This window comes from Leucopleurus acutus (assembly GCF_964270905.1).
Source record: "Leucopleurus acutus genome assembly, chromosome: 13".
NCBI classification, from domain to species: domain Eukaryota; kingdom Metazoa; phylum Chordata; class Mammalia; order Artiodactyla; family Delphinidae; genus Leucopleurus; species Leucopleurus acutus.
The window spans coordinates 556,441-580,389 of NC_139155.1; positions in this window are offsets into that span (position 1 = coordinate 556,441).

Consider the following 23,949-nt stretch of genomic DNA (forward strand, 5'->3'; position numbering starts at 1 on the left):
ACCAGCGCCCTCACACGTGCGCTCCGCCTAAACCGTTGCCGTACCCTCACCTGGACCCTAAAGCGTCCCCATCCCCTAAACCTAACCCTAGCCCGATCCCTAACCCTAACCCTTCCCCGAAGCCTTCCCCTCACCCGTCCCCTAATCCTAACCCGTACTCTCACACTAACCCACGCCCTCACACGTACGCTCCCCCTAAACCGTTGTCGTACCCTCACCTGGACCCTAAACCGTCCCCGTCCCCTAACCCTAACCCTAGCCCGAACCCTAACCCTAACCGTTCCCCGAAGCCTTCCCCTCACCCGTCCCCTAATCCTAACCCGTACGCTCACACTAACCCGCGCCCTCACATGTACGTTCCCCCTAAACCGTTGTCGTACCCTCACCTGGACCCTAAACCGTCCCCGTCACCTAACCCTAACACTAACCCTAGCCCGAACCCTAACCCTAACCCTTCCCCAAAGCCTTCCCCTCACCCGTCCCCTAATCCTAACCCGTACGCTCACACTAACCCGCAACCTCACACGTGCGCTCCGCTGAAACCGTTGTCGTACCCTCACCTGGACCCTAAACCGTCCCTGTCCCCTAACCCTAACCCTAGCCCGAACCCTAACCCTAACCCTTCCCCGAAGCCTTCCCCTCACCCGTCCCCTAATCCTAACCCGTACGCTCACACTAACCCGCGCCCTCACACGTACGCTCCCCCTAAACCGTTGTCGTACCCTCACCTGGACCCTAAACCGTCCCCGTCCCCTAACCCTAACCCTAGCCCGAACCCTAACCCTAAGCCTTCCCCGAAGCCTTCCCCTCACCCGTCCCCTAATCCTAAACTGTACGCTCACACTAACCCGCGCCCTCACACGTAAGCTCCCCCTAAACCGTTGTCGTACCCTCACCTGGACCCTAAACCGTCCCCGTCCCCTAACCCTAACCCTAGCCCGAACCCTAACCCTAACCCTTCCCCGAAGCCTTCCCCTCACCCGTCCCCTAATCCTAAACCGTATGCTCACACTAACCCGCGCCCTCACACGTACGCTCCCCCTAAACCGTTGTCGTACCCTCACCTGGACCCTAAACCGTCCCCGTCCCCTAAGCCTAACCCTACCCCGAACCCTAACCCTAACCCTTCCCCGAAGCCTTCCCCTCACCCGTTCCCTAATGCTAACACGTACGCTCACACTAACCCGTGCCCTCACACGTACGCTCCCCCTAAACCGTTGTCGTACCCTCACCTGGACCCTAAACCGTCCCCGTCCCCTAACCCTAACCCTAGCCCGAACCCTAACCCTAACTCTTCCCCGAAGCCTTCCCCTCACCCGTCCCCTAATCCTAACCCGTACGCTCACACTAACCCGCGCCCTCACACGTGCGCTCCGCCTAAACCGTTGTCGTACCCTCACCTGGACCCTACACCGTCCCCGTCCCCTAACCCTAACCCTAGCCCGAACCCTAACCCAAAACCTTCCCCGAAGCCTTCCCCTCAACCGTCCCCTAATCCTAACCCGTACGCTCACACTAAGCCGCGCCCTCACACATACGCTCCCCCTAAACCGTTGTCGTACCCTCACCTGGACCCTAAACCGTCCCCGTCCCCTAACCCTAACCCTAGCCCGAACCCTAACCCTAACCCTTCCCCGAAGCCTTCCCCTCACCCGTCCCCTAATCCTAACCCGTACGCTCACACTAACCCGCGCCCTCACACCTACGCTCCCCCTAAACCGTTGTCGTACCCTCACCTGGACCCTAAACCGTCCCCGTCCCCTAACCCTAACCCTGGCCCGAACCCTAACCCTAACCCTTCCCCGAAGCCTTCCCCTCACCCGTCGCCTAATCCTAACCCGTACGCTCACACTAACCCGCGCCCTCACACGTGCGCTCCACCTAAACCGTTGTCGTACCCTCACCTGGACCCTAAACCGTCCCCTTCCCTAACCCTAACCCTAGCCCGAACCCTAAACCTAACCCTTCCCCAAAGCCTTCCCCTCACCCGTCCCCTAATGCTAACCCGTACGCTCACACTAACCCGCGCCCTCACACGTACGCTCCCCCTAAACCGTTGTCGTACCCTCACCTGGACCCGAAACCGTCCCCGTCCCCTAACCCTAACCCTAGCCCGAACCCTAACCCTAACCCTTCCCCGAAGCCTTCCACTCACCCGTCCCCTAATCCTAACCCGTACGCTCAAACTAACCCGCGCCCTCACATGTACGCTCCCCCTAAACCGTTGTCGTAACCTCACCTGGACCCTAAACCGTCCCCGTCCCCTAACCCTAACCCTAGCCCGAACCCTAACCCTAACCCTTCCCCGAAGCCTTCCCCTCACCCGTCCCCTAATCCTAACCCGTACGCTCACACTAACCCGCGCCCTCACACGTACGCTCCCCCTAAACCGTTGTCGTACCCTCACCTGGACCCTAAACCGTCCCCGTCCCCTAACCCTAACCCTAGCCCGAACTCTAACACTAACGCTTCCCCGAAGCCTTCCCCTCAACCGTCCCCTAATCCTAACCATTACGCTCACACTAACCCGCGCCCTCACACGTACGCTCCCCCTAAACCGTTGTCGTACCCTCACCTGGACCCTAAACCGTCCCCGTCCCCTAACCCTAACCCTAGCCCGAACCCTAACCCTAACCCTTCCCCGAAGCCTTCCCCTCACCCGTCCCCTAATCCTAACCCGTATGCTCACACTAACCCGCGCCCTCACACGTACGCTCCCCCTAAACCGTTGTCGTACCCTCACCTGGACCCTAAACCGTCCCCGTCCCCTAACCCTAACCCTAGCCCGAACCCTAACCCTAACCCTTCCCCGAAGCCTTCCCCTCACCCGTCCCCTAATACTAACCCGTACGCTCACACTGACCTGCGCCCTCACACGTGCGCTCCGCCTAAACCGTTGCCGTACCCTCACCTGGACCCTAAAGCGTCCCCATCCCCTAAACCTAACCCTAGCCCGAACCCTAACCCTAACCCTTCCCCGAAGCCTTCCCCTCACCCGTCCCCTAATCCTAACCCGTACTCTCACACTAACCCACGCCCTCACACGTACGCTCCCCCTAAACCGTTGTCGTACCCTCACCTGGACCCTAAACCGTCCCCGTCCCCTAACCCTAACCCTAGCCCGAACCCTAACCCTAACCGTTCCCCGAAGCCTTCCCCTCACCCGTCCCCTAATCCTAACCCGTACGCTCACACTAACCCGCGCCCTCACACGTACGTTCCCCCTAAACCGTTGTCGTACCCTCACCTGGACCCTAAACCGTCCCCGTCACCTAACCCTAACCCTAACCCTAGCCCGAACCCTAACCCTAACCCTTCCCCAAAGCCTTCCCCTCACCCGTCCCCTAATCCTAACCCGTACGCTCACACTAACCCGCAACCTCACACGTGCGCTCCGCTGAAACCGTTGTCGTACCCTCACCTGGACCCTAAACCGTCCCTGTCCCCTAACCCTAACCCTAGCCCGAACCCTAACCCTAACCCTTCCCCGAAGCCTTCCCCTCACCCGTCCCCTAATCCTAACCCGTACGCTCACACTAACCCGCGCCCTCACACGTACGCTCCCCCTAAACTGTTGTCGTACCCTCACCTGGACCCTAAACCGTCCCCGTCCCCTAACCCTAACCCTAGCCCGAACCCTAACCCTAAGCCTTCCCCGAAGCCTTCCCCTCACCCGTCCCCTAATCCTAAACTGTACGCTCACACTAACCCGCGCCCTCACACGTACGCTCCCCCTAAACCGTTGTCATACCCTCACCTGGACCCTAAACCGTCCCCGTCCCCTAACCCTAACCCTAGCCCGAACCCTAACCCTAACCCTTCCCCGAAGCCTTCCCCTCACCCGTCCCCTAATCCTAAACCGTATGCTCACACTAACCCGCGCCCTCACACGTACGCTCCCCCTAAACCGTTGTCGTACCCTCACCTGGACCCTAAACCGTCCCCGTCCCCTAAGCCTAACCCTACCCCGAACCCTAACCCTAACCCTTCCCCGAAGCCTTCCCCTCACCCGTCCCCTAATCCTAACCCGTACGCTCACACTAACCTGCGCCCTCACACGTACGCTCCCCCTAAACCGTTGTCGTACCCTCACCTGGACCCTAAACCGTCCCCGTCCCCTAACCCTAACCCTAGCCCGAACCCTAACCCTAACCCTTCCCCGAAGCCTTCCCCTCACCCGTCCCCTAATCCTAACCCGTACGCTCACACTAACCCGCGCCCTCACAAGTATGCTCCGCCTAAACCGTAGTCATACCCTCACCTGGACCCTAAACCGTCCCCGTCCCCTAACTCTAACCCTAGCCCGAACCCTAACCCTAAATCTTCCCCGAAGCCTTCCCCTCACCCGTCCCCTAATCCTAACCCGTACGCTCACACTAACCCGCGCCCTCACACGTACGCTCCCCCTAAACCGTTGTCGTACCCTCACCTGGACCCTAAACCGTCCCCGTCCCCTAACCCTAACCCTAGCCCGAACCCTAACCCTAACCCTTCCCCGAAGCCTTCCCCTCACCCGTTCCCTAATACTAACCCGTACGCTCACACTAACCCGCGCCCTCACACGTGCGCTCCGCCTAAACCGCTGTCGTACCCTCACCTGGACCCTAAACCGTCCCCGTCCCCTAACCCTAACCCTAGCCCGAACCCTAACCCTAACACTTCCCCGAAGCCTTCCCCTCACCCGTCCCCTAATCCTAACCCGTACTCTCACACTAACCCGCGCCCTCACACGTACGCTCCCACTAAACCGTTGTCGTACCCTCACCTGGACCCTAAACCGTCCCCGTCCCCTAACCCTAACCCTAGCCCGAACCCTAACCCTAACCCTTCCCCGAAGCCTTCCCCTCACCCGTCCCCTAATCCTAACCCGTACTCTCACACTAACCCGAGCCCTCACACGTACGCTCCCCCTAAACCGTTGTCGTACCCTCACCTGGACCCTAAACCGTCCCCGTCCCCTAACCCTAACCCTAGCCCGAACCCTAACCCTAACACTTCCCCGAAGCCTTCCCCTCACCCGTCCTCTAATGCTAACCCGTAGGCTCACACTAACCCGCGCCCTCACACGTACGCTCCCCCTAAACTGTTGTCGTACCCTCACCTGGACCCTAAACCGTCCCCGTCCCCTAACCCTAACCCTAGCCCGAACCCTAACCCTAACCCTTCCCCGAAGCCTTCCCCTCACCCGTCCCCTAAACCTAACCCGTACGCTCACACTAACCCGCGCCCTCACAAGTACGCTCCCCTGAAACCGTTGTCGTACACTCACCTGGACCCTAAACCGTCCCCGTCCCCTAACCCTAACCCTAGCCCGAACCCTAACCCTAACCCTTCCCCGAAGCCTTCCCCTCACCCGTCCCCTAATCCTAACCCGTACGCGCACACTAACCCGCGCCCTCACATGTACGCTCCCCCTAAACCGTTGTCGTACCCTCGCCTGGACCCTAAACCGTCCCCATGCCCTATCCCTAGCCCTAGCCCGAACCCTAACCCTAACCCTTCCCAGAAGCCTTCCCCTCACCCGTCCCCTAATCCTAACCCGTACGCTCACACTAACCCGCGCCCTCACAAGTATGCTCCGCCTAAACCGTAGTCATACCCTCACCTGGACCCTAAACCGTCCCCGTCCCCTAACTCTAACCCTAGCCCGAACCCTAACCCTAAATCTTCCCCGAAGCCTTCCCCTCACCCGTCCCCTAATCCTAACCCGTACGCTCACACTAACCCGCGCCCTCACACGTACGCTCCCCCTAAACCGTTGTCGTACCCTCACCTGGACCCTAAACCGTCCCCGTCCCCTAACCCTAACCCTAGCCCGAACCCTAACCCTAACCCTTCCCCGAAGCCTTCCCCTCACCCGTTCCCTAATACTAACCCGTACGCTCACACTAACCCGCGCCCTCACACGTGCGCTCCGCCTAAACCGCTGTCGTACCCTCACCTGGACCCTAAACCGTCCCCGTCCCCTAACCCTAACCCTAGCCCGAACCCTAACCCTAACACTTCCCCGAAGCCTTCCCCTCACCCGTCCCCTAATCCTAACCCGTACTCTCACACTAACCCGCGCCCTCACACGTACGCTCCCACTAAACCGTTGTCGTACCCTCACCTGGACCCTAAACCGTCCCCGTCCCCTAACCCTAACCCTAGCCCGAACCCTAACCCTAACCCTTCCCCGAAGCCTTCCCCTCACCCGTCCCCTAATCCTAACCCGTACTCTCACACTAACCCGAGCCCTCACACGTACGCTCCCCCTAAACCGTTGTCGTACCCTCACCTGGACCCTAAACCGTCCCCGTCCCCTAACCCTAACCCTAGCCCGAACCCTAACCCTAACACTTCCCCGAAGCCTTCCCCTCACCCGTCCTCTAATGCTAACCCGTAGGCTCACACTAACCCGCGCCCTCACACGTACGCTCCCCCTAAACTGTTGTCGTACCCTCACCTGGACCCTAAACCGTCCCCGTCCCCTAACCCTAACCCTAGCCCGAACCCTAACCCTAACCCTTCCCCGAAGCCTTCCCCTCACCCGTCCCCTAAACCTAACCCGTACGCTCACACTAACCCGCGCCCTCACAAGTACGCTCCCCTGAAACCGTTGTCGTACACTCACCTGGACCCTAAACCGTCCCCGTCCCCTAACCCTAACCCTAGCCCGAACCCTAACCCTAACCCTTCCCCGAAGCCTTCCCCTCACCCGTCCCCTAATCCTAACCCGTACGCGCACACTAACCCGCGCCCTCACATGTACGCTCCCCCTAAACCGTTGTCGTACCCTCGCCTGGACCCTAAACCGTCCCCATGCCCTAACCCTAGCCCTAGCCCGAACCCTAACCCTAACCCTTCCCAGAAGCCTTCCCCTCACCCGTCCCATAATCCTAACCCGTACGCTCACACTAACCCACGCCCTCACATGTACGCTCCCCCTAAATCGTTGTCGTACCCTCACCTGTACCCTAAACCGTCCCCGTCCCCTAACCCTAACCCTAGCCCGAACCCTAACCCTAACCCTTCCCCAAAGCCTTCCCCTCACCCGTCCCCTAATCCTAACCCGTACGCTCACACTAACACACGCCCTCACACATACGCTCCGCCTAAACCGTTGTCGTACCCTCACCTGGACCCTAAACCGTCCCCGTCCCCTAACCCTAACCCTAGCCCGAACCCTAACACTAACGCTTCCCCGAAGCCTTCCCCTCAACCGTCCCCTAATGCTAACACGTACGCTCACACTAACCCGCGCCCTCACACGTACGCTCCCCCTAAACCTTTGTCGTACCCTCACCTGGACCCTAAACCGTCCCCGTCCCCTAACCCTAACCCTAGCCTGAACCCTAACCCTAACCCTTCCCCGAAGCCTTCCCCTCACCCGTCCCCTAATCCTAACCCGTACGCTCACACTAACCCGCGCCCTCACACGTACGCTCCCCCTAAACCGTTGTCGTACCCTCACCTGGACCCTAAACCGTCCCCGTCCCCTAACCCTAACCCTAGCCCGAACCCTAACCCTAACCCTTCCCCGAAGCCTTCCCCTCACCCGTCCCCTAATCCTAACCCGTATGCTCACACTAACCCGCGTCCTCACACGTACGCTCCCCCTAAACCGTTGTCGTACCCTCACCTGGACCCTAAACCGTCCCTGTCCCCTAACCCTAACCCTAGCCCGAACCCTAACCCTAACCCTTCCCCGAAGCCTTCCCCTCACCCGTCCCCTAATCCTAACCCGTACGCTCACACTAACCCACGCCCTCACACGTACGCTCCCCCTAAACCGTTGTCATACCCTCACCTGGACCCTAAACCGTCCCCGTCACCTAACCCTAACCCTAGCCCAAACCCTAACCCTAACCCTTCCCCGAAGCCTTCCCCTCACCCGTCCCCTATTCCTAACCCGTACGCTCACACTAACCCGCGCCCTCACACGTACGCTCCGCCTAAACCGTTGTCGTACCCTCACCTGGACCCTAAACCGTCCCCGACCCCTAACCCTAACCCTAGCCCGAACCCTAACCCTAACGCTTCCTCGAAGCCTTCCCCTCACCTATCCCCTAATCCTAATCCGTACGCTCACACTAACCCGCGCCCTCACACATACGCTCCCCCTAAACCGTTGTCGTACCCTCACCTGGACCCTAAACTGTCCCCGTCCCCTAACCCTAACCCTAGCCTGAACCCTAACCCTAACCCTTCCCCGAAGCCTTCCCCTCACCCGTTCCCTAATACTAACCCGTACGCTCACACTAACCCGTGCCCTCACACGTGCGCTCCGCCTAAACCGTTGTCGTACCCTCACCTGGACCCTAAACCGTCCCCGTCCCCTAACCCTAACCCTAGCCCGAACCCTAACCCTAACCCTTCCCCGAAGCCTTCCCCTCACCCGTCCCCTAATCCTAACCCGTACTCTCACACTAACCCGCGCCCTCACACGTATGCTCCCCCTAAACCATTGTCGTACCCTCACCTGGACCCTAAACCGTCCCCGTCCCCTAACCCTAACCCTAGCCCGAACCCTAACCCTAACCCTTCCCCAAAGCCTTCCCCTCACCCGTCCCCTAATCCTAACCCGTACGCTCACACTAACCCGAGCCCTCACACGTACGCTCCGCCTAAACCGTAGTCATACCCTCACCTGGACCCTAAACCGTCCCCGTCCCCTAACCCTAACCCTAGCCCGAACCCTAACCCTAACCCTTCCCAGAAGCCTTCCCCTCACCCGTCCCCTAATCCTAACCCGTACGCTCACACTAACCCGCGCCCTCACAAGTATGCTCCGCCTAAACCGTAGTCATACCCTCACCTGGACCCTAAACCGTCCCCGTCCCCTAACTCTAACCCTAGCCCGAACCCTAACCCTAAATCTTCCCCGAAGCCTTCCCCTCACCCGTCCCCTAATCCTAACCCGTACGCTCACACTAACCCGCGCCCTCACACGTACGCTCCCCCTAAACCGTTGTCGTACCCTCACCTGGACCCTAAACCGTCCCCGTCCCCTAACCCTAACCCTAGCCCGAACCCTAACCCTAACCCTTCCCCGAAGCCTTCCCCTCACCCGTTCCCTAATACTAACCCGTACGCTCACACTAACCCGCGCCCTCACACGTGCGCTCCGCCTAAACCGCTGTCGTACCCTCACCTGGACCCTAAACCGTCCCCGTCCCCTAACCCTAACCGTAGCCCGAACCCTAACCCTAACACTTCCCCGAAGCCTTCCCCTCACCCGTCCCCTAATCCTAACCCGTACTCTCACACTAACCCGCGCCCTCACACGTACGCTCCCACTAAACCGTTGTCGTACCCTCACCTGGACCCTAAACCGTCCCCGTCCCCTAACCCTAACCCTAGCCCGAACCCTAACCCTAACCCTTCCCCGAAGCCTTCCCCTCACCCGTCCCCTAATCCTAACCCGTACTCTCACACTAACCCGAGCCCTCACACGTACGCTCCCCCTAAACCGTTGTCGTACCCTCACCTGGACCCTAAACCGTCCCCGTCCCCTAACCCTAACCCTAGCCCGAACCCTAACCCTAACACTTCCCCGAAGCCTTCCCCTCACCCGTCCTCTAATGCTAACCCGTAGGCTCACACTAACCCGCGCCCTCACACGTACGCTCCCCCTAAACTGTTGTCGTACCCTCACCTGGACCCTAAACCGTCCCCGTCCCCTAACCCTAACCCTAGCCCGAACCCTAACCCTAACCCTTCCCCGAAGCCTTCCCCTCACCCGTCCCCTAAACCTAACCCGTACGCTCACACTAACCCGCGCCCTCACAAGTACGCTCCCCTGAAACCGTTGTCGTACACTCACCTGGACCCTAAACCGTCCCCGTCCCCTAACCCTAACCCTAGCCCGAACCCTAACCCTAACCCTTCCCCGAAGCCTTCCCCTCACCCGTCCCCTAATCCTAACCCGTACGCGCACACTAACCCGCGCCCTCACATGTACGCTCCCCCTAAACCGTTGTCGTACCCTCGCCTGGACCCTAAACCGTCCCCATGCCCTAACCCTAGCCCTAGCCCGAACCCTAACCCTAACCCTTCCCAGAAGCCTTCCCCTCACCCGTCCCCTAATCCTAACCCGTACGCTCACACTAACCCACGCCCTCACATGTACGCTCCCCCTAAATCGTTGTCGTACCCTCACCTGTACCCTAAACCGTCCCCGTCCCCTAACCCTAACCCTAGCCCGAACCCTAACCCTAACCCTTCCCCAAAGCCTTCCCCTCACCCGTCCCCTAATCCTAACCCGTACGCTCACACTAACACACGCCCTCACACATACGCTCCGCCTAAACCGTTGTCGTACCCTCACCTGGACCCTAAACCGTCCCCGTCCCCTAACCCTAACCCTAGCCCGAACCCTAACACTAACGCTTCCCCGAAGCCTTCCCCTCAACCGTCCCCTAATGCTAACACGTACGCTCACACTAACCCGCGCCCTCACACGTACGCTCCCCCTAAACCTTTGTCGTACCCTCACCTGGACCCTAAACCGTCCCCGTCCCCTAACCCTAACCCTAGCCTGAACCCTAACCCTAACCCTTCCCCGAAGCCTTCCCCTCACCCGTCCCCTAATCCTAACCCGTACGCTCACACTAACCCGCGCCCTCACACGTACGCTCCCCCTAAACCGTTGTCGTACCCTCACCTGGACCCTAAACCGTCCCCGTCCCCTAACCCTAACCCTAGCCCGAACCCTAACCCTAACCCTTCCCCGAAGCCTTCCCCTCACCCGTCCCCTAATCCTAACCCGTATGCTCACACTAACCCGCGTCCTCACACGTACGCTCCCCCTAAACCGTTGTCGTACCCTCACCTGGACCCTAAACCGTCCCTGTCCCCTAACCCTAACCCTAGCCCGAACCCTAACCCTAACCCTTCCCCGAAGCCTTCCCCTCACCCGTCCCCTAATCCTAACCCGTACGCTCACACTATCCCACGCCCTCACACGTACGCTCCCCCTAAACCGTTGTCATACCCTCACCTGGACCCTAAACCGTCCCCGTCACCTAACCCTAACCCTAGCCCAAACCCTAACCCTAACCCTTCCCCGAAGCCTTCCCCTCACCCGTCCCCTATTCCTAACCCGTACGCTCACACTAACCCGCGCCCTCACACGTACGCTCCGCCTAAACCGTTGTCGTACCCTCACCTGGACCCTAAACCGTCCCCGACCCCTAACCCTAACCCTAGCCCGAACCCTAACCCTAACGCTTCCTCGAAGCCTTCCCCTCACCTATCCCCTAATCCTAATCCGTACGCTCACACTAACCCGCGCCCTCACACATACGCTCCCCCTAAACCGTTGTCGTACCCTCACCTGGACCCTAAACTCTCCCCGTCCCCTAACCCTAACCCTAGCCGGAACCCTAACCCTAACCCTTCCCCGAAGCCTTCCCCTCACCCGTCCCCTAATCCTAACCCGTACGCTCACACTAACCCGCGCCCTCACACGTACGCTCCCCCTAAACCGTTGTCGTACCCTCACCTGGACCCTAAACCGTCCCCGTCCCCTAACCCTAACCCTAGCCTGAACCCTAACCCTAACCCTTCCCCGAAGCCTTCCCCTCACCCGTTCCCTAATACTAACCCGTACGCTCACACTAACCCGTGCCCTCACACGTGCGCTCCGCCTAAACCGTTGTCGTACCCTCACCTGGACCCTAAACCGTCCCCGTCCCCTAACCCTAACCCTAGCCCGAACCCTAACCCTAACCCTTCCCCGAAGCCTTCCCCTCACCCGTCCCCTAATCCTAACCCGTACTCTCACACTAACCCGCGCCCTCACACGTATGCTCCCCCTAAACCATTGTCGTACCCTCACCTGGACCCTAAACCGTCCCCGTCCCCTAACCCTAACCCTAGCCCGAACCCTAACCCTAACCCTTCCCCAAAGCCTTCCCCTCACCCGTCCCCTAATCCTAACCCGTACGCTCACACTAACCCGAGCCCTCACACGTACGCTCCCCCTAAACCGTTGTCGTACCCTCACCTGGACCCTAAACCGTCCCCGTCCCCTAACCCTAACCCTAGCCCGAACCCTAACCCTAACCCTTCCCCAAAGCCTTCCCCTCACCCGTCCCCTAATCCTAACCCGTACGCTCACACTAACCCACGCCCTCACACATACGCTCCGCCTAAACCGTTGTCGTACCCTCACCTGGACCCTAAACCGTCCCCGTCCCCTAACCCTAACCCTAGCCCGAACCCTAACCCTAACCGTTCCCCGAAGCCTTCCCCTCACCCGTCCCCTAATCCTAACCCGTACGCTCACACTAACCCGCGCCCTCACACGTACGTTCCCCCTAAACCGTTGTCGTACCCTCACCTGGACCCTAAACCGTCCCCGTCACCTAACCCTAACCCTAACCCTAGCCCGAACCCTAACCCTAACCCTTCCCCAAAGCCTTCCCCTCACCCGTCCCCTAATCCTAACCCGTACGCTCACACTAACCCGCAACCTCACACGTGCGCTCCGCTGAAACCGTTGTCGTACCCTCACCTGGACCCTAAACCGTCCCTGTCCCCTAACCCTAACCCTAGCCCGAACCCTAACCCTAACCCTTCCCCGAAGCCTTCCCCTCACCCGTCCCCTAATCCTAACCCGTACGCTCACACTAACCCGCGCCCTCACACGTACGCTCCCCCTAAACCGTTGTCGTACCCTCACCTGGACCCTAAACCGTCCCCGTCCCCTAACCCTAACCCTAGCCCGAACCCTAAGCCTAAGCCTTCCCCGAAGCCTTCCCCTCACCCGTCCCCTAATCCTAACCTGTACGCTCACACTAACCCGCGCCCTCACACGTACGCTCCCCCTAAACCGTTGTCGTACCCTCACCTGGACCCTAAACCGTCCCCGTCCCCTAACCCTAACCCTAGCCCAAACCCTAACCCTAACCCTTCCCCGAAGCCTTCCCCTCACCCGTCCCCTAATACTAAACCGTATGCTCACACTAACCCGCGCCCTCACACGTACGCTCCCCCTAAACCGTTGTCGTACCCTCACCTGGACCCTAAACCGTCCCCGTCCCCTAGGCCTAACCCTACCCCGAACCCTAACCCTAACCCTTCCCCGAAGCCTTCCCCTCACCCATCCCCTAATCCTAACCCGTACGCTCACACTAACCCGCGCCCTCACACATACGCTCCCCCTAAACCGTTGTCGTACCCTCACCTGGACCCTAAACCGTCCCCGTCCCCTAACCCTAACCCTAGCCCGAACCCTAACCCTAACCCTTCCCCGAAGCCTTCCCCTCACCCGTCCCCTAATCCTAACCCGTACGCTCACACTAACCCGCGCCCTCACACGTACGCTCCCCCTAAACCGTTGTACCCACACCTGGACCCTAAACCGTCCCCGTCCCCTAACCCTAACCCTAGCCCGAACCCTAACCCTAACACTTCCCCGAAGCCTTCCCCTCACCCGTCCCCTAATCCTAACCCGTACGCTCACACTAACCCGCGCCCTCACACGTGCTCTCCGCCTAAACCGTTGTCGTACCCTCACCTGGACCCTAAACCGTCCCCGTCCCCTAACCCTAACCCTAGCCCGAACCCTAACCCTAACCCTTCCCCGAAGCCTTCCCCTCACCCGTCCCCTAATCCTAACCCGTACGCTCACACTAACCCGCGCTCTCACACGTACGCTCCCCCTAAACCGTTGTCGTACCCTCACCAGGACCCTAAACCGTCCCCGTCCCCTAACCCTAACCCTAGCCCGAACCCTAACCCTAACCCTTCCCCGAAGCCTTCCCCTCACCCGTCCCCTAATGCTAACACGTACGCTCACACTAACCCGCGCCCTCACACGTACGCTCCCCCTAAACCGTTGTCGTACCCTCACCTGGACCCTAAACCGTCCCCGTCCCCTAACCCTAACCCTAGCCCGAACCCTAACCCTAACTCTTCCCCGAAGCCTTCCCCTCACCCGTCCCCTAATCCTAACCCGTACGCTCACACTAACCCGCGCCCTCACACGTGCGCTCCGCCTAAACCGTTGTCGTACCCTCACCTGGACCCTACACCGTCCCCGTACCCTAACCCTAACCCTAGCCCGAACCCTAACCCTAAACCTTCCCCGAAGCCTTCCCCTCACCCGTCCCCTAATCCTAACCCGTACGCTCACACTAACCCGCGCCCTCACACGTACGCTCCCCCTAAACCGTTGTCGTACCCTCACCTGGACCCTAAACCGTCCCCGTCCCCTAACCCTAACCCTAGCCCGAACCCTAACCCTAACCCTTCTCCGAAGCCTTCCCCTCACCCGTCCCCTAATCCTAACCCGTACGCTCACACTAACCCGCGCCCTCACACGTACGCTCCCCCTAAACCGTTGTCGTACCCTCACCTGGACCCTAAACCGTCCCCGTCCCCTAACCCTAACCCTAGCCCGAACCCTAACCCTAACCCTTCCCCGAAGCCTTCCCCTCACCCGTCCCCTAATCCTAACCCGTACGCTCACACTAACCCGCGCCCTCACACGTGCGCTCCCCCTAAACCGTTGTCGTACCCTCACCTGGACCCTAAACCGTCCCCTTCCCTAACCCTAACCCTAGCCCGAACCCTAAACCTAACCCTTCCCCAAAGCCTTCCCCTCACCCGTCCCCTAATGCTAACCCGTACGCTCACACTAACCCGCGCCCTCACACGTACGCTCCCCCTAAACCGTTGTCGTACCCTCACCTGGACCCTAAACCGTCCCCGTCCCCTAACCCTAACCCTAGCCCGAACCCTAACCCTAACCCTTCCCCGAAGCCTTCCCCTCACCCGTCCCCTAATCCTAACCCGTACTCTCACACTAACCCGCGCCCTCACACGTATGCTCCCCCTAAACCGTTGTCGTACCCTCACCTGGACCCTAAACCGTCCCCGTCCCCTAACCCTAACCCTAGCCCGAACCCTAACCCTAACCCTTCCCCAAAGCCTTCCCCTCACCCGTCCCCTAATCCTAACCCGTACGCTCACACTAACCCACGCCCTCACACATACGCTCCGCCTAAACCGTTGTCGTACCCTCACCTGGACCCTAAACCGTCCCCGTCCCCTAACCCTAACCCTAGCCCGAACCCTAACCCTAACCGTTCCCCGAAGCCTTCCCCTCAAACGTCCCCTAATCCTAACCCGTACGCTCACACTAACCCGCGCCCTCACACGTACGTTCCCCCTAAACCGTTGTCGTACCCTCACCTGGACCCTAAACCGTCCCCGTCACCTAACCCTAACCCTAACCCTAGCCCGAACCCTAACCCTAACCCTTCCCCAAAGCCTTCCCCTCACCCGTCCCCTAATCCTAACCCGTACGCTCACACTAACCCGCAACCTCACACGTGCGCTCCGCTGAAACCGTTGTCGTACCCTCACCTGGACCCTAAACCGTCCCTGTCCCCTAACCCTAACCCTAGCCCGAACCCTAACCCTAACCCTTCCCCGAAGCCTTCCCCTCACCCGTCCCCTAATCCTAACCCGTACGCTCACACTAACCCGCGCCCTCACACGTACGCTCCCCCTAAACCGTTGTCGTACCCTCACCTGGACCCTAAACCGTCCCCGTCCCCTAACCGTAACCCTAGCCCGAACCCTAAGCCTAAGCCTTCCCCGAAGCCTTCCCCTCACCCGTCCCCTAATCCTAACCTGTACGCTCACACTAACCCGCGCCCTCACACGTACGCTCCCCCTAAACCGTTGTCGTACCCTCACCTGGACCCTAAACCGTCCCCGTCCCCTAACCCTAACCCTAGCCCGAACCCTAACCCTAACCCTTCCCCGAAGCCTTCCCCTCACCCGTCCCCTAATCCTAAACCGTATGCTCACACTAACCCGCGCCCTCACACGTACGCTCCCCCTAAACCGTTGTCGTACCCTCACCTGGACCCTAAACCGTCCCCGTCCCCTAGGCCTAACCCTACCCCGAACCCTAACCCTAACCCTTCCCCGAAGCCTTCCCCTCACCCATCCCCTAATCCTAACCCGTACGCTCACACTAACCCGCGCCCTCACACATACGCTCCCCCTAAACCGTTGTCGTACCCTCACCTGGACCCTAAACCGTCCCCGTCCCCTAACCCTAACCCTAGCCCGAACCCTAACCCTAACCCTTCCCCGAAGCCTTCCCCTCACCCGTCCCCTAATCCTAACCCGTACGCTCACACTAACCCGCGCCCTCACACGTACGCTCCCCCTAAACCGTTGTACCCACACCTGGACCCTAAACCGTCCCCGTCCCCTAACCCTAACCCTAGCCCGAACCCTAACCCTAACACTTCCCCGAAGCCTTCCCCTCACCCGTCCCCTAATCCTAACCCGTACGCTCACACTAACCCGCGCCCTCACACGTGCTCTCCGCCTAAACCGTTGTCGTACCCTCACCTGGACCCTAAACCGTCCCCGTCCCCTAACCCTAACCCTAGCCCGAACCCTAACCCTAACCCTTCCCCGAAGCCTTCCCCTCACCCGTCCCCTAATCCTAACCCGTACGCTCACACTAACCCGCGCTCTCACACGTACGCTCCCCCTAAACCGTTGTCGTACCCTCACCAGGACCCTAAACCGTCCCCGTCCCCTAACCCTAACCCTAGCCCGAACCCTAACCCTAACCCTTCCCCGAAGCCTTCCCCTCACCCGTCCCCTAATGCTAACACGTACGCTCACACTAACCCGCGCCCTCACACGTACGCTCCCCCTAAACCGTTGTCGTACCCTCACCTGGACCCTAAACCGTCCCCGTCCCATAACCCTAACCCTAGCCCGAACCCTAACCCTAACTCTTCCCCGAAGCCTTCCCCTCACCCGTCCCCTAATCCTAACCCGTACGCTCACACTAACCCGCGCCCTCACACGTGCGCTCCGCCTAAACCGTTGTCGTACCCTCACCTGGACCCTACACCGTCCCCGTCCCCTAACCCTAACCCTAGCCCGAACCCTAACCCTAAACCTTCCCCGAAGCCTTCCCCTCACCCGTCCCCTAATCCTAACCCGTACGCTCACACTAACCCGCGCCCTCACACGTACGCTCCCCCTAAACCGTTGTCGTACCCTCACCTGGACCCTAAACCGTCCCCGTCCCCTAACCCTAACCCTAGCCCGAACCCTAACCCTAACCCTTCTCCGAAGCCTTCCCCTCACCCGTCCCCTAATCCTAACCCGTACGCTCACACTAACCCGCGCCCTCACACGTACGCTCCCCCTAAACCGTTGTCGTACCCTCACCTGGACCCTAAACCGTCCCCGTCCCCTAACCCTAACCCTAGCCCGAACCCTAACCCTAACCCTTCCCCGAAGCCTTCCCCTCACCCGTCCCCTAATCCTAACCCGTACGCTCACACTAACCCGCGCCCTCACACGTGCGCTCCCCCTAAACCGTTGTCGTACCCTCACCTGGACCCTAAACCGTCCCCTTCCCTAACCCTAACCCTAGCCCGAACCCTAAACCTAACCCTTCCCCAAAGCCTTCCCCTCACCCGTCCCCTAATGCTAACCCGTACGCTCACACTAACCCGCGCCCTCACACGTACGCTCCCCCTAAACCGTTGTCGTACCCTCACCTGGACCCGAAACCGTCCCCGTCCCCTAACCCTAACCCTAGCCCGAACCCTAACCCTAACCCTTCCCCGAAGCCTTCCCCTCACCCGTCCCCTAATCCTAACCCGTACGCTCAAACTAACCCGCGCCCTCACATGTACGCACCCCCTAAACCGTTGTCGTACCCTCACCTGGACCCTAAACCGTCCCCGTCCCCTAACCCTAACCCTAGCCCGAACACTAACCCTAACCCTTCCCCGAAGCCTTCCCCTCACCCGTCCCCTAATCCTAACCGTACGCTCACACTAACCCGCGCCCTCACACGTACGCTCCCCCTAAACCGTTGTCGTACCCTCACCTGGACCCTAAACCGTCCCCGTCCCCTAACCCTAACCCTAGCCCGAACCCTAACCCTAACACTTCCCCGAAACCTTCCCTCACTCGTCCCCTAATCCTAACCCGTACGCTCACACTAACCCGCGCCCTCACACGTACGCTCCGCATAAACCGTTTTCGTACCCTCACCTGGACCCTAAACCGTCCCCGTCCCCTAACCCTAACCCTAGCCCGAACCCTAACCCTAACCCTTCCCCGAAGCCTTCCCCTCACCCGTCCCCTAATCCTAACCCGTACGCTCACACTAACCCACGCCCTCACACGTACGCTCCCCCTAAACCATTGTCGTACCCTCACCTGGACCCTAAACCGTCCCCGTCCCCTAAGCCTAACCCTAGCCCGAACCCTAACCCTAACCCTTCCCCGAAGCCTTCCCCTCACCCGTCCCCTAATCCTAACCCGTACGCTCACACTAACCCGCGCCCTCACACGTACGCTCCCCCTAAACCGTTGTCGTACCCTCACCTGGACCCTAAACCGTCCCCGTCCCCTAACCCTAACCCTAGCCCGAACCCTAACCCTAACGCTTCCCCGAAGCCTTCCCCTCACCCGTTCCCTAATCCTAACCCGTACGCTCACACTAACCCGCGCCCTCACACGTACGCTCCCCCTAAACCGTTTTCGTACCCTCACCTGGACCCTACACCGTCCCCCTCCCCTAACCCTAACCCTAGCCCGAACCCTAACCCTAACCCATCCACGAAGCCTTCCCCTCACTCGTCCCCTAATCCTAACGCGTACGCTCACACTAACCCGCGCCCTCACACGTACGCTCCCCCTAAACCGTTGTCGTACCCTCACCTGGACCCTAAACCGTCCCCGTCCCCTAACCCTAACCCTAGCCCGAACCCTAACCCTAACCCTTCCCCGAAGCCTTCCCCTCACCCGTCCCCTAATCCTAACCCGTACGCTCACACTAACCCGCGCCCTCACAAGTACGCTCCGCCGAAACCGTTGTCGTACACTCACCTGCACCCTAAACCGTCCCCGTCCCCTAACCCTAACCCTAGCCCGAATACTAACCCTAACCCTTCCCCGAAGCCTTCCCCTCAGCCGTCCCCTAATCCTAACCCGTACGCTCACACTAACCCGCGCCCTCACACGTGCGCTCCCCCTAAACCGTTGTCGTACCCTCACCTGGACCCTAAACCGTCCCCTTCCCTAACCCTAACCCTAGCCCGAACCCTAAACCTAACCCTTCCCCAAAGCCTTCCCCTCACCCGTCCCCTAATGCTAACCCGTACGCTCACACTAACCCGCGCCCTCACACGTACGCTCCCCCTAAACCGTTGTCGTACCCTCACCTGGACCCGAAACCGTCCCCGTCCCCTAACCCTAACCCTAGCCCGAACCCTAACCCTAACCCTTCCCCGAAGCCTTCCCCTCACCCGTCCCCTAATCCTAACCCGTACGCTCAAACTAACCCGCGCCCTCACATGTACGCACCCCCTAAACCGTTGTCGTACCCTCACCTGGACCCTATACCGTCCCCGTCCCCTAACCCTAACCCTAGCCCGAACACTAACCCTAACCCTTCCCCGAAGCCTTCCCCTCACCCGTCCCCTAATCCTAACCGTACGCTCACACTAACCCGCGCCCTCACACGTACGCTCCCCCTAAACCGTTGTCGTACCCTCACCTGGACCCTAAACCGTCCCCGTCCCCTAACCCTAACCCTAGCCCGAACCCTAACCCTAACACTTCCCCGAAGCCTTCCCTCACTCGTCCCCTAATCCTAACCCGTACGCTCACACTAACCCGCGCCCTCACACGTACGCTCCGCATAAACCGTTGTCGTACCCTCACCTGGACCCTAAACCGTCCCCGTCCCCTAACCCTAACCCTAGCCCGAACCCTAACCCTAACCCTTCCCCGAAGCCTTCCCCTCACCCGTCCCCTAATCCTAACCCGTACGCTCACACTAACCCACGCCCTCACACGTACGCTCCCCCTAAACCGTTGTCGTACCCTCACCTGGACCCTAAACCGTCCCCGTCCCCTAAGCCTAACCCTAGCCCGAACCCTAACCCTAACCCATCCACGAAGCCTTCCCCTCACTCGTCCCCTAATCCTAACGCGTACGCTCACACTAACCCGCGCCCTCACACGTACGCTCCCCCTAAACCGTTGTCGTACCCTCACCTGGACCCTAAACCGTCCCCGTCCCCTAACCCTAACCCTAGCCCGAACCCTAACCCTAACCCTTCCCCGAAGCCTTCCCCTCACCCGTCCCCTAATCCTAACCCGTACGCTCACACTAACCCGCGCCCTCACAAGTACGCTCCGCCGAAACCGTTGTCGTACACTCACCTGGACCCTAAACCGTCCCCGTCCCCTAACCCTAACCCTAGCCCGAATACTAACCCTAACCCTTCCCCGAAGCCTTCCCCTCAGCCGTCCCCTAATCCTAACCCGTACGCTCACACTAACCCGCGCCCTCACACGTACGCTCCCCCTAAACCGTTGTCGTACCCTCACCTGGACCCTAAACCGTCCCCATGCCCTAACCCTAACCCTAGCCCGAACCCTAACCCTAACCCTTCCCCGAAGCCTTCCCCTCACCCGTCCCCTAATCCTAACCCGTACGCTCACACTAACCCGCGCCCTCACAAGTACGCTCCGCCGAAACCGCTGTCGTACACTCACCTGGACCCTAAACCGTCCCCGTCCCCTAACCCTAACCCTAGCCCGAACACTAACCCTAACCCTTCCCCGAAGCCTTCCCCTCACCCGTCCCCTAATCCTAACCGTACGCTCACACTAACCCGCGCCCTCACACGTACGCTCCCCCTAAACCGTTGTCGTACCCTCACCTGGACCCTAAACCGTCCCCGTCCCCTAACCCTAACCCTAGCCCGAACCCTAACCCTAACACTTCCCCGAAGCCTTCCCTCACTCGTCCCCTAATCCTAACCCGTACGCTCACACTAACCCGCACCCTCACACGTACGCTCCGCATAAACCGTTGTCGTACCCTCACCTGGACCCTAAACCGTCCCCGTCCCCTAACCCTAACCCTAGCCCGAACCCTAACCCTAACCCTTCCCCGAAGCCTTCCCCTCACCCGTCCCCTAATCCTAACTCGTACGCTCACACTAACCCACGCCCTCACACGTACGCTCCCCCTAAACCGTTGTCGTACCCTCACCTGGACCCTAAACCGTCCCCGTCCCCTAACCCTAACCCTAGCCCGAACCCTAACCCTAACCCTTCCCCGAAGCCTTCCCCTCACCCGTCCCCTAATCCTAACCCGTACGCTCACACTAACCCGCGCCCTCACACGTACGCTCCCCCTAAACCGTTGTCGTACCCTCACCTGGACCGTAAACCGTCCCCGTCCCCTAACCCTAATCCTAGCCCGAACCCTAACCCTAATCCTTCCCCGAAGCCTTCCCCTCACCCGTCCCCTAATCCTAACACGTACGCTCACACTAACCCGCGCCCTCACACGTACGCTCCCCCTAAACCGTTGTCGTACCCTCACCTGGACCCTAAACAGTCCCCGTCCCCTAACCCTAACCCTAGCCCGAACCCTAACCCTAACCCTTCCCCGAAGCCTTCCCCTCACCCGTCCCCTAATCCTAACCCGTACGCTCACACTAACCCGCGCCCTCACACGTACGCTCCCCCTAAACCGTTGTCGTACCCTCACCTGGACCCTAAACCGTCCCCGTCCCCTAACCCTAACCCTAGCCCGAACCCTAACCCTAACCATTCCCCAAAGCCTTCCCCTCACCCGTCCCCTAATCCTAACCCGTACGCTCACACTAACCCGTGCCCTCACACGTACGCTCCCCCTAAACCGTTGTCGTACCCTCACCTGGACCCTAAACCGTCCCCATCCCCTAACCCTAACCCTAGCCCGAACCCTAACCCTAACCCATCACCAAAGCCTTCCCCTCACCCGTCCCCTAATCCTAACGCGTACGCTCACACTAACCCGCGCCCTCACACGTACGCTCCGCCTAAACCGTTGTCGTACCCTCACCTGGACACTAAACCGTCCCCGTCCCCTAACCCTAACCCTAGCCCGAACCCGAACCCTAACGCTTCCCCGAAGCCTTCCCCTCACCTGTCCCCTAATCCTAATCCGTACGCTCACACTAACCCGCGCCCTCACACGTACACTCCTCCTAAACCGTTGTCGTACCCTCACCTGGACCCTAAACCGTCCCCGTCCCCGTCCCCTAACCCTAGCCCGAACCCTAACCCTAACCCTTCCCCGAAGCCTTCCCCTCACCCGTCCCCTAATCCTAACACGTACGCTCACACTAACCCGCGCCCTCACACGTACGCTCACCCTAAACCGTTGTCATACCCTCACCTGGACCCTAAACCGTCCCCGTCTCCTAACCCTAACCCTAGCCCGTACCCTAACCCTAACCCTTCCCCAAAGCCTTCCCCTCACCCGTCCCCTAATCCTAACCCGTACGCTCACACTAACCCACGCCCTCACACATACACTCCGCCTAAGCCGCTGTCGTACCCTCACCTGGACCCTAAACCGTCACCGTGCCCTAACCCTAACCCTAGCCCAAACCCTAACCCTAACGCTTCCCCGAAGCCTTCCCCTCACCCGTCCCCTAATCCTAACCCGTACGCTCACACTAACCCGCGCCCTCACACGTACGCTCCCCCTAAACCGTTGTCGTACCCTCACCTGGACCCTAAACCGTCCCCGTCCCCTAACCCTAACCCTAGCCCGAACCCTAACCCTAACCCTTCCCCGAAGCCTTCCCCTCACCCGTCCCCTAATCCTAACCCGTACGCTCACACTAACCCGCGCCCTCACACGTACGCTCCCCCTAAACCGTTGTCGTACCCTCACCTGGACCCTAAACCGTCCCCGTCCCCTAACCCTAACCCTAGCCCGAACCCTAACCCTAACCCTTCCCCGAAGCCTTCCCCTCACCCGTCCCCTAATCCTAACCCGTACGCTCACACTAACCCGCGCCCTCACACGTACGCTCCCCCTAAACCGTTGTCGTACCCTCACCTGGACCCTAAACCGTCCCCGTCCCCTAACCCTAACCCTAGCCCGAACCCTAACCCTAACCCTTCCCCGAAGCCTTCCCCTCACCCGTCCCCTAATCCTAACCCGTACGCTCACACTAACCCGCGCCCTCACACGTGCGCTCCCCCTAAACCGTTGTCGTACCCTCACCTGGACCCTAAACCGTCCCCTTCCCTAACCCTAACCCTAGCCCGAACCCTAAACCTAACCCTTCCCCAAAGCCTTCCCCTCACCCGTCCCCTAATGCTAACCCGTACGCTCACACTAACCCGCGCCCTCACACGTACGCTCCCCCTAAACCGTTGTCGTACCCTCACCTGGACCCTAAACCGTCCCCGTCCCCTAACCCTAACCCTAGCCCGAACCCTAACCCTAACCCTTCCCCGAAGCCTTCCCCTCACCCGTCCCCTAATCCTAACCCGTACTCTCACACTAACCCGCGCCCTCACACGTACGCTCCCCCTAAACCGTTGTCGTACCCTCACCTGGACCCTAAACCGTCCCCGTCCCCTAACCCTAACCCTAGCCCGAACCCTAACCCTAACCCTTCCCCGAAGCCTTCCCCTCACCCGTCCCCTAATCCTAACCCGTACGCTCACACTAACCCGCGCCCTCACACGTACGCTCCGCCTAAACCGTTGTCGTACCCTCACCTGGACCCTAAACCGTCCCCGTCCCCTAACCCTAACCCTAGCCCGAACCCTAACCCTAACCGTTCCCCGAAGCCTTCCCCTCACCCGTCCCCTAATCCTAACCCGTACGCTCACACTAACCCGCGCCCTCACACGTACGTTCCCCCTAAACCGTTGTCGTACCCTCACCTGGACCCTAAACCGTCCCCGTCACCTAACCCTAACCCTAACCCTAGCCCGAACCCTAACCCTAACCCTTCCCCAAAGCCTTCCCCTCACCCGTCCCCTAATCCTAACCCGTACGCTCACACTAACCCGCAACCTCACACGTGCGCTCCGCTGAAACCGTTGTCGTACCCTCACCTGGACCCTAAACCGTCCCTGTCCCCTAAC